The sequence below is a fragment of the Desmodus rotundus genome, chromosome 11 (assembly GCF_022682495.2).
Source record: "Desmodus rotundus isolate HL8 chromosome 11, HLdesRot8A.1, whole genome shotgun sequence".
Classification (NCBI taxonomy): Eukaryota; Metazoa; Chordata; class Mammalia; order Chiroptera; family Phyllostomidae; genus Desmodus; species Desmodus rotundus.
Window position 1 is genome coordinate 61,511,060 of NC_071397.1, and position 15,030 is coordinate 61,526,089.

Below are 15,030 nucleotides of genomic sequence, written 5' to 3' on the forward strand. Positions count from 1 at the left end.
TGCGCTAGCCAGCATGGAGGCTCCTTTCTTTGCCTGATGGTCTGCCAGCATGAGGAGCCCCTGGGTGACCAAGTGGGTGCCATAGTTTCGGGCTTAGAGGGTGCTTTCTGAGTCCCTGGTAGAGGTGTCTTCCTTCTGGGAACGAGGCCCTGAGACCCACAGAACCTAACGTGATGGCAACGGGGAACACTTTCTGCAAGTCGGTCGCTGGGAGTAAAGGTGAGCAGGGCCCTCCCACCCCTGTCACCTGCCCTTCCCTCATCTGCACTTCAGGCTCCTTTCCCATCAGGAAGGGAGGGACGACTCTGGTGCACGTGCAGGGTGCCGTTGGGTGAGTCTAAAGCTGCCCTCCATGAAACTGCTGAGACCGCACCCTTGTTTGGCCTCTCTCCTTCGCTGCTCTCTTTCTCCCACCCCCTTACTGGTTACCTCTGAGAACACTTCCTTGATAAATTACTTGCACTGGAAGTCAGATTTCTGGGGAGAGTTAACCTCAGATAGAACTGGAAGTCCTGAGGAGTGGGGAGGGCAAAGCCCTCCAATTCTGAAGCTGTGAAACAGAGACAGAAGCCAGGGTTGAAGGAGGAGGTGTGAGCGATGGGACAGAGCCTGGGCCGGGACTGGTGGGTGCTGCTGCTATGGCTGCAGAGAAAACTGAAGAAATGGGCCCAACCTCACCACGTGTCTGACGGGGTGATGCTTGAACTTCGAGCAATGCAGGAAAAACGCTTCTATAAAGTGCCCATTGCAGATTTATTTAAATGCAGTGACTTCTGTAAATGATGACTTTATTTGCAGATAATGCACAATAAGATCATTTAATAACAATAGCTAACATGCATGATTTTGGGGGCCATGCCCAGTGCCAAGTTCTCTACAGGATCCTCTCCTTTCATCCTTACATCCACCTCACCCAGAAGGCATGGTTATTTGTCATTAGTCCTATTTTATAGATGTGGAGACTGAAAGGTAGAAGGTGATTCACTGTGTGGGCCCCGGGGCCGGGATTAAACCCAGGCCGGTGCTCTGACTGTCGCACAGCACCAGGAGCAGAACGCAGACATGGAGTCACGCGGAAGTGCTTGCTTCTGCCCCAGGTGTCTGTGGGACGCAGGGTGCTCACCATTCTGGGTGTTAAGTGTGCCCACCCAGAGCCCAGGGTTTATTTGAGCTGATGAGGAAGTGCTGCTCAGCTGGGCTCTGCAGAGGGGCTGAGAGCCATCTCAGAAGCCCCTTTGATCCTGCTCCAGTGCAGAAACCTGGCCGATATTAACTTCAGCCGATGTTAATGCTTTCATTTGACATTTCATGAGGGAGTCTCGGCTTTACTTGGTTCTCTGGCAGGCAGGTGAGCCCTGCGTGAAGGGCGCTGGAGCTGTGTTGACGGCTCCCCCACTGTCTTCAATGTTCTCAAACCTCTTCCCAGGGCCCATGGCATCTTTAAAACACTTGGAGCTGTTTTGTTTAAAGAAGATGAAATTTTGACTCCTAGAAATAGTTTGTCAGGATTCTTGATCACTAATATGGTTTTGTACAAGGGGGACCCATAAAAATCTGGAATTTATTTATAAGAAGTTGTGCATTTATTCTTACATGTTAAACTTCAGTCACCTTCCAAGTGCTCTCCATCTGATGCAACACACCTATCAAGACGTTTTTCCCACTGCTCCAAACGGTTTTTGAACTCATTGATTTTGATGCCTTTTAGTGCTTCTGCCATTTTTGTTTCACCTCTTCCACATCAGCAAAACGTTTCTATTTGAAGACTTATTTCATCTGGGTAAACAAAAAAATAGTTGCTTGGGAGAGATTGGGTAAATAGGGAGAGTGGGGCCCAGGGGTCACGCCATTTTTTGGTCAAAAACTGCTGAACACTCCGTGTGGTGTGGACAGGTGCACTTGCAAATCAACCATCATGAACTGGGCAAATGCTTTGAAAGAGTCTTAGAAAAAAATTCACCAAAGCTGAACGCAGCCTCTCACAACAATGCCATCTGGTACACTGACACAGATGGGTTCCTAGAACACTCACCTAGCGGGGGAAGCCTATACCACAAGGATCCCGCCCTCCAGAAGACAATCCCACTTTGCGGGTGATGTCCCCCTTGTGTTTGAATTTGCTTTGGCTACTCATGGGCCTGGATCCTGACTTTCCCTGACTCTCACAGACAGGACACGTGGTAGGAGCACCCTTGCTAGACTGGCAGCTGTGGAGGGTAAGGCCTGTGTTTTGTTCGTTGCGGGGCTGGTGCCTGCCACAATGGGCTCTATAAGTGGTTGTTGAATTAACAAATGAATTGATAAATGACTAAGAGAGCCAGCATAATTCACACGTAAGAGCTCAGACTCTGAATCCACATGCATGGATCTAAATCCCAGCCAACTATGTGACCGTGGGCAAGTGAGTTAACGTCTAAGAAGCTTGGTTTTCCCATCTGTACAGTGGGTAAGACATCACTACACATCTCTCAAGATCGATGGGAAGATTAAATGAGTTATTCTGTGTAAAGCACTCAGAACGGTGCCGGGCACACAGTAGGTGTTTTCTCCCTACAGATTGTGACAGAGACTGTGGCACTGGGGCTGGCTCAAACACTCCTCACCTTTGTTGCCCTCACTTTGTATCGCACTGGGGGAAACAAGTTTTGTTGGGTCTGTATCAGTTTGAACCCCCCTTATTCCCGTTCCCCACCAAAGTGTCTTTGTGTCTGGAGGTGGGGTTGGAGAACTGCACAATCTCACTGTTGGCATGAAAAAGTGCTGAGATCCTTAAAATCTCTCCTGTGAGGAGCGAGGAGAGGTACACTTTTCTTACCTGAGTGAAAGCTAACCATTTATTACCGCCTGCCCAAACCTCCCTCTAAGACATCACTTCTCAAACTTTTAAAACTCTCTCCTTGTCAGTGCTGTCAGAAAGACAAAGCCCGGATTCTGGAGAGAGAGGAGTGACAGGAACGGGCCAGAGGCTGGCAGCCAGACATCCAAAGCTTCAGCAAGGAAAGAGAGACAGCGGGGTGCTCACGGAGGAGTGTGGGAGCCGCCAGAGGTAGGACCCAGCAGTCTGCAGAGGGCCACCATTATGGAACAGACCACGTTAGCTTAGAGGGACTGCTTTCTGCAGGGTTAGAAAGCTACCCATTTTTTTTTTGTTGTTTTAGCTCATTCGACAAATAGTAATTGAGCACTTACTATGTGCCAAATGCTGGGGATGCAGAGATGACTGAGACGAATGTCTCTGCCTGCATGGAGCTTACATCCTATGGTCATCAATGTCCGCTCAGCGTCCGCTCCCCTGCAAACACTGCCCAGCCAGCAGAGGTTCCTCGGGACTTCTCTGAGACTGAGCTGAAACCGGCCTCCGTGTCTCCAGCCGTCAGATAGAATCACTCGGCTTCTTTGGCCATGGGGGAAGATGTTAGTGGAACTCTGGTTGCCGTGCGTGCGTCTCATGCTGGCATGGGGAGGCCCGTCCAGCCAGTCTGTGGAGGACTTCGTGCTCACGAGTTAAGGCTCTACACTTCACATGCTTCAGCATGGCCACTCTCAACACAGAAGACGACGAGTGTGGGCATGGATGTGGAGAAACCATTGCATGTACTGCGGGTGGGAATGTGAACTGGTGCAGCCTCTGTGGAAAACAGCGTGAAGGTTCCGCAAAAATTAAACTACCACATGACCCAGCAATCCCCACTTCTGGGCCTATATCCAAAGAACTGAAAGCAGAGTCGCAAAGAGATATTTGCGCACCTACATTCCTAGCAGCAGTATTCATAATAGCCAAGGGGTGGAAGCCACCCAAGTGTCCATGGAGGGATGAATGGGTAATCAAAAGAAGTGCATGCGACGGGATGTCAGCCTTCAAAGGAAGGAAATCCTGTCACTTGCTGCAACATGGAGGAAGCCCGAGGACTAACAATGCTAAGTGAAGTCAGCCAGTCAGAAAAAGACAAATGCTGTGTGACTGCGCTTACACGAAGCATCGGAAAAGTCAGACTCGGAGAGGCGGGAAGAAGAATGGTAGATTCCAGGGTCTGAGGGTCGGGAGAACAGGGGAGTGTGTTTAACGGGTGTAGTTATAGATTGGCGAGTGGAAAAGTTCCGGAGATCTGTTTCACAACCACGTGAATATACTACTGAACCATATACTTAAAATGGTTAAGATGGTAAATTTCATGTTGTATGTTTTATTTTTTACCACAATTAAAAAAGTAAAAAGAGTTAAGGTGTCAGTGGTCAAGGGCTGTGGCTGCTGACTGGACACAAGGGGAGGATGGAGAAGGGGGGTGCGGAGCAGTGGGGACAGGGGAAGTCTCAGAAGTCAAAATTAACCAGTCACGAGAGAGTCTGGGGTTATTTTTACTTGGACGAGGCCTACAGAGGAAATAAATTGGGGCCCAGAGGTTGGTGGATTTTCTTGCCAGGTGTCTACATCCCCAAGTTTCTATCACAAGAGAGGACATAGAGTCTAGTGCAGACCAAGTTTTTAAGGGTTCAGTTCCCATCTCTGCCACTTAGTTAGCTATGTGGCCACAGGCAAAGTGCCTGAGCTTGCCAGTGCCTGAGTTTCCTCATCTGTAAAACGGGGTCAAATAGTGCATCGCAGACACAGAGTGAGTGAGGACTACATGAGTTGTCCTGTGGAAGCCCTTAGCATTTTGCCCAGTGTGCTGCTCTGTTAGTGTTCGAGAAGTTCGGGGACCCGACAGTGTGGAAGCTTTGATGGGAGAACTCATCAAAGTTGCAACGAAATAACTAGGTGTCTGGGCAGAAAGGTGCTGAGTGAAGGAAAATGTGGTTACTTCTGGCCAGCATAAGCTGATGGCCTGAACTGACCCTTCCTGGGTCAGAAGGCAGAGTGGTGCTGTGTGTTATTACCCCACGCCATTTTGCTCAGCCTTGGAAGGCCAACCCCAGAACAGGTTGGAATTACAGCAGGGTGGAGTGGGGGATGCTTCCCTAGGCATAGCTCATTTTCCTTCTCCACACACCCACAGCTGGGGGTGGGGACAGCCCAGGTGTGTGGGAGGTGATGGGCCACAGTGCAGGAAACGGCCAGGACCTCAGGCGGGGCCTTGGGACACACGCCAGCTTGGGGGCCTGGAGCCTCCACACAGGTTCCAGTCTCCACTGAAGAATCACCCAGACTAACTCCTGAGGGCACATTTTAAAAACCGGTTTTTCCAGCTGTTAACCCTGCAACGCCTGGTGTACGCAGGTGGGGCTAATTAGGGTGGAGGAAGATCAGGACTCTAGGAATTCAGAGCCAGCCTCCCCTGCAGGTCACTCTGGGGTTGGGGCCTCGGCAGCCACCAGCACAGAGGCATGCAGCAAGCAGGCACTGCATGCAGGTCTGGGAGGCAGCTGCTTCCAGGAGCCCACATCTGAGGGAGGGGGTGCCCCTCCCCTCAGGCTGCCCCAGGTGTCTGGACCTGATCTTGGGCAACTGGGGAATCCTGCAAGGTGACCTTAACATCTGCAGACGGAAGACTCAGATGAAGGACCACTTATTAAGCACTTACGCTGTCTGTGGAGCCAGGCACTTTACGTTCATGATCTCCATCCTCACACCCACCCTGTGAAGTGGGTAAAATTATTATTCCCATTCTGCAGGTGAGAAAACGGAGGCTCAGAGGTGGTGAGGTGCTTGTTTAAGGCCTCCTGACTTTAAATGATGGAGTTGGTAGTTAAAGCCAGGTTTGTTGGACTCCTCAGCTGACTCATAGCCACTTCCCCTTTCTACCTCACACTGAACATAAACCCATCAGCCCTGGCTGGTATATTTTGCACTGCCTATTATGCTTATTGGCAATTGCTAGTGTTAAATGCTGGTGCTAAGAGCATTGCACTAATGATATGAAACAGTCAGAATGTGAAAACTATTCACCTCAAATAGGATCATGTCACTCCTTTTTTCAAAAGATCTTCAGTGACTTCTCTACTTACCAGATCACGTTCACACTGTAGCCCGCAACACAAACACCAAAGTATGACAGAACGCCAAACTCCTGTTGTCCTCTTCTCTTTCAGGAGTGATCTTCGGACTAAAAGGGAGAAATAACCCTCCCGAGTTGGATCAGAGCCCAAGGTTGGTGAGTGGGTGGCCGAGGAGCCTGCCCGCGTTGGAAGCGAGTCCAGGTGCCCTCACAGACTGGAGCCAGGGAGAGCACAGGAGCTCAGCTTGCTCTGTGGCTGTTGTTAATCTTTCACAGACCATAGCAAATGTGGGAGAGCCCCAGAGAATTGGGTGAGCAAAAGTCCTCATTTCCTAAAGGGAGAGCACTTTGGATTCTGCAGACTACACCCACATAGGTCTGAGGGGAGCCCCAATAAAATGATAGTGCATGCTGTTAAGCAAACTGTTTGCACTCCTTAGAAGTAGGAGACAGGTCACTAAAGAGCTACAGGGGTGCACTCAAAACAAGTCATGCCAGTCACCCCTCATTTCCTCTTTTCATGGGGTTGCTGGGCTGGGAGATCAGGGAGATGTCGATGATGTGGTATTTCCAGACTTCAGTCAGACAGCTGATAATATCTCTTGTGACCTGAGGAGCGCTGACTGGTGGTAACTCAGAGGAGGTCTGTAGGGGTAGGCGACGAGGCTCTAGCCTGAGCCCGTTAATTTGGATATTTTTGTCAGTAGCATAAAGGGCAGATGATGCAACATTGAGAGGGACACTGGTTTGGTTATAGAATTAGGGCCCAGGCAGACTGAAATAATTGGCGTAATCTAATAGAACAAAATTTAATTGGAATAAATGAAAAGTTTTGGACTTCAGTTGAATAAGCCAATGACACAAGGTGAAAAGGGCTTAAGAATTTCAGGAGACTGAAAGTACCATATAATCAATAGGAATGAAGCCACGGCAAGAGGCCCATGGCTCGCCTCTGCCTGTGACCAGGTCCTGCCACCGGATCGGATCCAGGTGTGTTCCACCTACTAGTCACTTGACAGACTCTGGAATGTGCCTTGTCTTTGCACTGTTCCACTTCCTTCTCCTCCAGCGCACCCGCAGATTCCTGAGCGTGTTTTAAGATCCAGTCGAGCAGCTCTGCTTGGGTGGAGCCTTTTGAAAGCCTGACTACCTGGTCTCCTCTTGGCACTCACCGCATCTTGTTCAAATGACCAAGTCCCCGTCTGTCTGCTTCACTGCACTGTACACTCCTGGACAAGCACTTTCTCATCCCCAGATAAGTAGATGTTCCACAAATGCCTGCAGTGAGGGTCTGGCTAAGGGTCGTCCTGTCTTTGCCATGTGTGACCAGGATGGCAGAAATCATCATTCTGCTCGAACAGTGTTGTCAGGCGACCTGAACGTGGGTTTCAGTTCTGGGTCCCACACTTCCAAAGAGGCAACTGAGGCAGGATGAGTGGACTCCACTAAAGGGCAGGCTGGATGTTCTGTCATGTGAGGAAAAGCAAGCAGATGGAATGTCCAGCCAGGAAAAGAGGAGGCTTAAATGGGGCTGCAAAAGCTGCTGCTGAATGTTTGGGAGAATGAGAGTGGGTGGCCCCCCACTGTCTTGTGGGGGCAGGGGCAGGGTCCTTTGAGTACTCATGGAAACCCTGGAGACATCCAGTTTTCACAGAACGGGAGGCCATACAGGGTTGGGTGAAGGGCCCCGCTTCAAACTCAGGCTCACGGATCTGAATCCCAGCTGGGCTTTGGGTAGGTTTGCTTAACTTCCTTGTCTGTTTGCTTATCCGTGAAATGGTGGTAATAATATTACCCATCTCAGGGGGATTAAGTATGTTTAGGACAAAGTCTGCCATATTCCGTAAATGTTCATTTAAAAGTATCAGAGGGTATGCCGTCCTGCAAAGCATTCTCTCTAGAGGGCTGCAGCCACCAGATTCAGCTCCATTGAGGGGGCAGAGCCCAGGCCTGTGAGCATGTAGCATCTCGGCCCCCTCCTTTTCCCTTTTTGCCTGAGCCCCCTGCTCTCCAAGTGCAGCGTCTGGTGTGAGAACCAGCCCAGTCTGGCCCAGGCCCACCCTTAGCAAGCATGGGGGCTATAGTGAGAGTACCAATGGCAGCCCCCGATTCATGAAGGTTACAAATCAAGCTAACGACTGCTACATAAAAAATATGTTCCATCCTCATAACTCAACAGTTACACCTTCATAACAACCTGGAAGGCCAGGTTTAATTTTAGAACTCCTTGACATTCTGTGCCAGAATGTTGTGGCATGTGGGGAGCTGGCCCTAAGCCCCAGCACCTGGTGCACAGCCTGTCCCCTTCTTTTCACACCCCAGACACGTCCATGAGGGGCTGTCACATGCAGGTGTGTGGACACACCAGTTGTGTGGTGTGTAAGCTGTGTGCACAGCCACAGCCCTCCTTTCTCTTCCCACTCCCCGGCAAAGCATCACCCCTGAGGGCTAAAGGTGCTCATGCTGGGGGCGTGGTCTGCCCTGGAGGATAGACTGGGGAAAAGACCAATTGGCCCTGCAAACATTTTCCAAGCTGCTTGCACAGGGAATTCGGGTGTCCTGCATACCCAGAGTAAGGGGGTGATTGGGGGAGAGCAGGTGGCCAGTTTCCCTTGTCTCTTGGAACCCTGGCCTTTCAAGAATGAGGCCCAGAGCAGCACGCTCCAGCCCAGGCCTAAGGGCACTGTGTCTGTTGGCCCCGGAGGCCTGTCTGCCCCCACGCTACTGCTGCCCCAAACGGTGGGCTTAGAGCAGGGCCCTATGTTTGCCACCAGGTAGCACAGTGTTGCTTAAAAAGACAAGAGCAGTCTGTTAAGCCCGGAGTCAGTGTAGAGAGACAGAGGGTGGTGACAGAGAGCAGGGCAATGCTTGAGGTCTACAGCCAGGAGAACACCACCCTGAGCCCAGAGGCGGCTTCAGTGTGGGGAGGCCAGGGCGTCAAGGTCAGGCCGTCCAGTCTCCAGTGCTGGGCCTGGGACTGCTTGCCCTCCGGCCTGCTGCCCAGCCTCCCCTCGTCCCTGCAGGCTGAACTTTCAAGGGTGCTGGGTCAGTGGGCCACTGGCCAGGTGTCTCCTAGGAGAGCCTTTGGCAAGAGATTGGAGGGTGGGTGTGGGTGGGAGGAAGCAGGGAGTTTCTTCCTCTCCTTCTCAGCCTTGGGTGCCATCTCTGGCAGCAGCTGCGTTTGTCTCCTGACCCTAGCTTCCCCTGCTGTGACTTGGTTTTCTTCCGGTGACTTTGGTGCCTGGCCTTGGAGAGCCATCTCCTCCCTGTGTCCTTCTGGCCTCAGGCGGTGGTGGCTTCCTGCTGCTGCTCATCTCTGGGTTGCCTCACAGTCCCTTGGTTGACTCTCTAACCTTTCCCATCACCCGTGTACTCAATTCCTTGCATTAAACTCCTCCTGTTTTATATCCTTAGAAGTTCCTGTTTTCCTAATCCTGAAACCAATGCACACTGAGAATGACTAGGTATCATTTGGTTTCATCCATCATCAGTTTTGGTATTCAGACCCCTACTAGTGCACATGTACTCCTTTCTATAGAGAGGAAACTGGGTTTCCACGCGGCTACATAATTCTCTAGCAGTAGAACAACTAGGGTTTGAGTCGGTTTGTTTCACTACCAGGCCTATTCCCTTCCCAGTACGCCTTGCTGCCTCTGGAGACACTTCTTGGACAGCATACCAGGAAGCATTTGAGGCAGCGTGGGAAGCCTGTGGAAGGAGTTCAGGGGTGACGATAGCTTCTGGCCTCCAAAAATTACTCTAGCAGTTACCTCCTCTTTGCTAGGGAGCCATCAATAAAATAGTGTTTTAAACTCTCATTTTAAGTATTTTTCAGAAAATGTGAATAGAAAGAAACCTCACTGAGCCTACACTACACTGCCATTCAGACGGCTGGAAATAGATTTAAATTGTGAGTCTTAATGGAAATGCTGGGTGAGGCATTAGGATTTTTTTGAGAAACAAGGAGCCAGCTGAAAGGAAATGTCTGCTGTAATTAGACAATATTAAGACTTAGTCCAGTTAATACCAAAGCAAATAATTCTTTCATTCTGTCCCCCCGCTGCCCCGACCTGCCAAGTCACTTCTCTTTTAAAAGCTTAAACCGGAGGCTCCTGGCGACGTTCTTGTATCACCAGCTAGGTGGAGGTGATTGATTCCCCAGGCAAAGGACTCAGGTCTTTCCCCAGTTTGAGGGGAGGAGAGTGTGGGAAATTAGATGTGTGATACAATTTTTTTCAATTTTAAGAATTTTTTCTTAAAAATCACCTGAAATGCTTATGTGGGCCAGAATCTAGACTAAAGTGAAATGAAATTTGACTTATCGTGAGTTGACGTGTGAATAATTGGTAGTGTGCCCCAGCTGGCAGGACTTTGTTCACTGTGCCCTAAACACAAAGTCACAAACCACTGCCTTCACAAGGACGCCAAGACACCCAGCAGCCATTCAGACTCTGGTCCCTGAGGGGACCCGCTGTGAGGGACAGTCACGGTGACCCTCCGCTTCCTAGACTTGTCTGGCCCAACTCCCCTGACTCACCACATACACCGGGCCAGGAGCCCTCCCAGCCCCTTCCTGCTTCAGAAGACACTGTGAGCTCAGGCAGAGGAACTGGTCCAGGTAGGATGACCCACACACATCTCAGAGGGCATTGTTCCGAAGTGGCCTGGCGGCATCAAAAGGATTGGAGAAGGGCCTTCCCGTGTGGGTAGGGGGAGACAGACTCCGTCACTGGTCAGTGTCTTCTTCCCTCTGCCCGTTGCTCCTTGAACTAACGCAAAGGCAGCCAAGAGCTGTGATGAATGTTAAGCTCACCAGTCACAGTTGGAGGCTGGCCATGGGGACAGCCTGTGTGAGGTCCATGGCCTGGGAGTGGAGGGGGATACCAGCTGAGCACAACAAAGACACGGCCTATCTTGCTGTGTGCTTTGCCAAAGACAAAAGACAATTCCTTGGGAATCAATAGCTGGTGGTATTTGAAGATCTCATCCCAAACCCCACCTCATTAAACCAGGCCCCTGTGTTCAATACTCGCTCCGCAGCCAGAGAGGGGTTAATGGGATCCAAACCCATCCCCATAGGTAATTGTCTTTTATCAATTGCAATAAGTCACCAGTATTGGCAGGTTGCAGGCCGGTTTTTCAGAACAGCCAATATTTAATAGACTAGTGCAGATGATTAAGTGAAATGATTTCTTGGAGCAGTCCCAAAGATAGCTCTGAAAGTTGTCTTGGCTAATTATCACAAACTAAAGAGTAGCCTCATGATGCCACTTGCCAGTTTAAAGCTGGTTTCTGCCAAGATTAGGGCTTCTTAATCTAGGCTCTACATGCCCGGAAGGTGGGGCCCCAGTGGGGCGGTGAGCACCTTAGATTTACAAAAGGCTGTGTGTGTTGGTGTCTGTGTTCCTCAGGTTCCCAGGTGGATCCAGGACCCTACAGAGATAAAACTGCTGAGCTGGACTTCCGGTGCCATTTATTTTATAGGTCCATTTCTGTAATCTCTGACTAATTTTTCATTTTCATCATTGCTTTCATCACCTTATCCTAGTTGGTGTATGGACCACTGCACCCAAGGTGACTTATTAAACTGTTTTTGTAGGTAAGAAAGAAACAGTGTTGATCCTTTGGGAAGCTAACGCCTATTGCCTGTCCCTCCCCTCCCCTGCCCAACATGGAGACATTCAAAAGTAAACCCAAACTAGTGTGGCGATGCTCAGCATCTTCAGAATAAAGGCAAACTGAGTTTGCCATGTGCCCCCAAATTACATTGGAAGTCATATTTCCAAACATCTGAGGGTAGTGTCTATTTTGTGTCTCAGCTCACTAGTGAGGGTCACTAGTCACTAACACGTAGCTTCCTCTGGTGAGGCCTTTTCCTCCCCACACCCTGGCACTTACTTGCCAATTAATACACTTGAGTAACCACCTTATGAACAACTTCTGATTTTGAATGTTAACATTTTCCTCACTTTCCTTCACCCACGATTTCCTGAATTTTCAAGGTTTGGGCTTTCCCCCCTCTCCACTCTCATTCAGCGTAAAACTGGGCAGGTCTGGGGCAGTTAAGATTATTCAGGCGAACCTCTGAGTGAAGGACTTCTGCCTCCTTCCTTCCTAAATATACTAGTCAGATCTAAGTAGAAAGGCCAACAAGGGCTGGGCAAAAAGGCTTACAAGGCTGAAAGCTGTCCTGTTTGTGAGCCCAGGGTCGCAGTTCTGGGTGACAGTAGGTCCTGATGCTCTCTGGCTTCTCCAAAAAACAAAGTCCTCTTGTTCAGGAAGTTCCAGGTTCTTAGCACCTACACATTCATTCCTCTTCCCGCCAAGCCCCACCTGGAAGGGAGATGAGGTGGGGGTGAGTCAGTGGCACCTGTGTGGTGCTGTCCTCCTGGAGGAACTTGCACCTGCGTCTCAGTCCTTTTTTGTCCCAATGACCAGCTCACCTTGGGTGGATGGAGGCAATCAGATGACCTTCTTCCCCATTGCCTTTCTTACTCTGCCATTACCTGTGTGACCCTGGACAAGTCACTTAATTTCCTTCCACTGCCATCAAATGGAGATAATGATGCCTATATTACAGGAATGTTGCCATGACTAACTTAGATGAAATACATGAAGTGGTTAGCATTCTAGCCCAGGCTTCTTCTCATTTGTAAAATGGGGATAATCATACCTAACAATAACATAACTCTACTCACTTATAGCTTACTGTGGGTTGGGCTCCATGGAAGACTGTGAATTAAAAAAATTTTCTTTTTTGATTTAGCGGGTAAAAGTTTTGAAATATGCCACTGAGACATAAGTAAAATTGCATCAGGCTTTCCAACAGTTTGTCCTTTTGGAACCAAAGAGACAGTGAATTGTGAAAGAGCTCTGAAATCAAATGTGTTTGGGAAACTCCACAGCCTGTGGATCCCTCTTGGGGGTTTGTCTCTGAAAGCCTGCCTCTCCAATGTGATGGTATTAGGAGGTGGGGCCTCTGGGAGGTGATCAGATCCTGAAGGGGAGCACTCATGATGGGATCGGTACCCTTAAAAAGAGACCCTCATCCCTTCTGCCCTGTGAGGACACAGGGAGAAAGCAGCCTCCATGAACGAGGAAGTGAGCTCTCACCAGAATCAGATCTGCTGGTACCTTCATCTTGGACTTCCAGCCTCCAGAACTGTGATAAATAAACTTCTGTTGTTTATAAGCTACTCAATCTCTGGTATTTTGTTATAGCTGCCTGAACGGACTAAGACACTTAGTAAAGAAGGAAAAACCCCTGACCATTTTAGTCAATTCAGAAAAAGCATTTGACAAAATTTAGCACCCATTCATGACACAAACTAGAAAAACTAGAAACTTCTTCAAATTGACAAAGGGCATTTACAAAAAGCCAACAGCTAGCATCACACTTAATGTGGTGAAAGATCCCTGAGGTTGGAAACAAGGCAAAGATGCCTGTTTCACTTCTACTCCACTTTGTACTATAGGTCCTCTCCATTGTAATTGAGCAAGAAAAAGAAATAAAAGGCATAAAGATCAAGAAGGAACAAATAAAACTGTCCCTATTTGTAGGTGTTATAATTGTTTATATATAAAAGCCCAAGGAATCTACAAAATAACTAATAGAACTACTAAGTGAATTAAATAAATTTGCAGGATACAAAATTATTATAAGAAAATCAATTGTATTTTTATATACTAGCTGCAAACACTTTGAAAATGAAAATTTGAAAATGCAAGTCCATTCATAATAGTACCACAAACCATAAAATAGTTAGAAATAACTCTAATAAAAGGAGTCCAAGTCTCTCGTGCTGAGAACTATAAATCATTGTTGAGAGAAATTAAAGAAGATATAATTAAATGGAAAGCCATAGGAAGTTGGTTGCTAGGAAGACTCAATATCCTTTCCAAATTGATCTACAGATTCAACATGTTTTCAATCAAAATCCCAGGAAGATCTTTCATAAAGATTGACAAGCTTATTCTAAAATATATATGAAATGCAGAAGACAAAGAATAACCAAAGCTAACCTTGAAAAGAACAAAGTTGGAGGTCTTAACTCTGCCTGATTTCAAGACATTATAAATCTACAGTAGTCAAAACAGCCGAGTATTAGCAAAGACATTAATGTATGCATGATTGGAACAAAATAAAGAATCTGGCAATATACTCATACATAGAGCAATAGAAGATTTGCAATAAAGGCACCAAAGCAATTCAATAGGGAAAAGAAAGTTTTCAATAAATAGTGCAAAGCAACTAGATACTGCATATTACAAAAATGATCATCAACCTCACTTCACAGCACATAAAAAACTTGAAATGGACTATAGGCCTAAATAAAACCTAAAACTAGAACAACATGTACAAGGAAATCTTTGTGACCTTGTACTAGGCAAAGATTTCTTAAACATGTCACATAAATGACAAAATAAATTGGTTTCATCAAAATGTAAAACTTTTGTCTCCGAAATATACTGATCAAAAAATGAAAAGGCTAGCCACAATCTGGAAAAACTATTTACTACAAATATATCTTTTTTAAAAAAATATATTTATTGATTATGCTATTACAGTTGTCCCATTCCCCCCCCCACTCCACTCCATCCTGCCCATCCCCTCCCTCCCACATTCCCCCCTATAGTTCATGTCCATGGGTCATACTTATAAGTTCTTTGGCTTCTACATTTCCTACACTATTCTTACCCTCCCCCTGTCTATTTTCCACCTATCATCTATGCTACTTATTCTCTGTACCTTTCCCCCCCTCTCCCCCTCCCACTCCCCTATTGACACCCCTCCATGTGATCTCTATGGTTCTGTTCCTGTTCTAGTTGTTTGCCTAGTTTGCTCTCATTTTTGTTTTATGTGTGGTTGTTAATAACTATGAGTTTGCTGTCATTTTTACTGTTCCTATTTTTGATCTTCTTTTTCTTAGGTAACTCCCTTTAACATTTCATATAATAAGGGCTTGGTGATGATGAGCTTCTTTAACTTGACCTTATCTGAGAAGCACTTTATCTTCCCTTCCATTCTAAATGATAGCTTTGCTGGATACAGTAATCTTGGATGTAGGTCCTTGCGTTTAATCTTGGGTAATGTGAT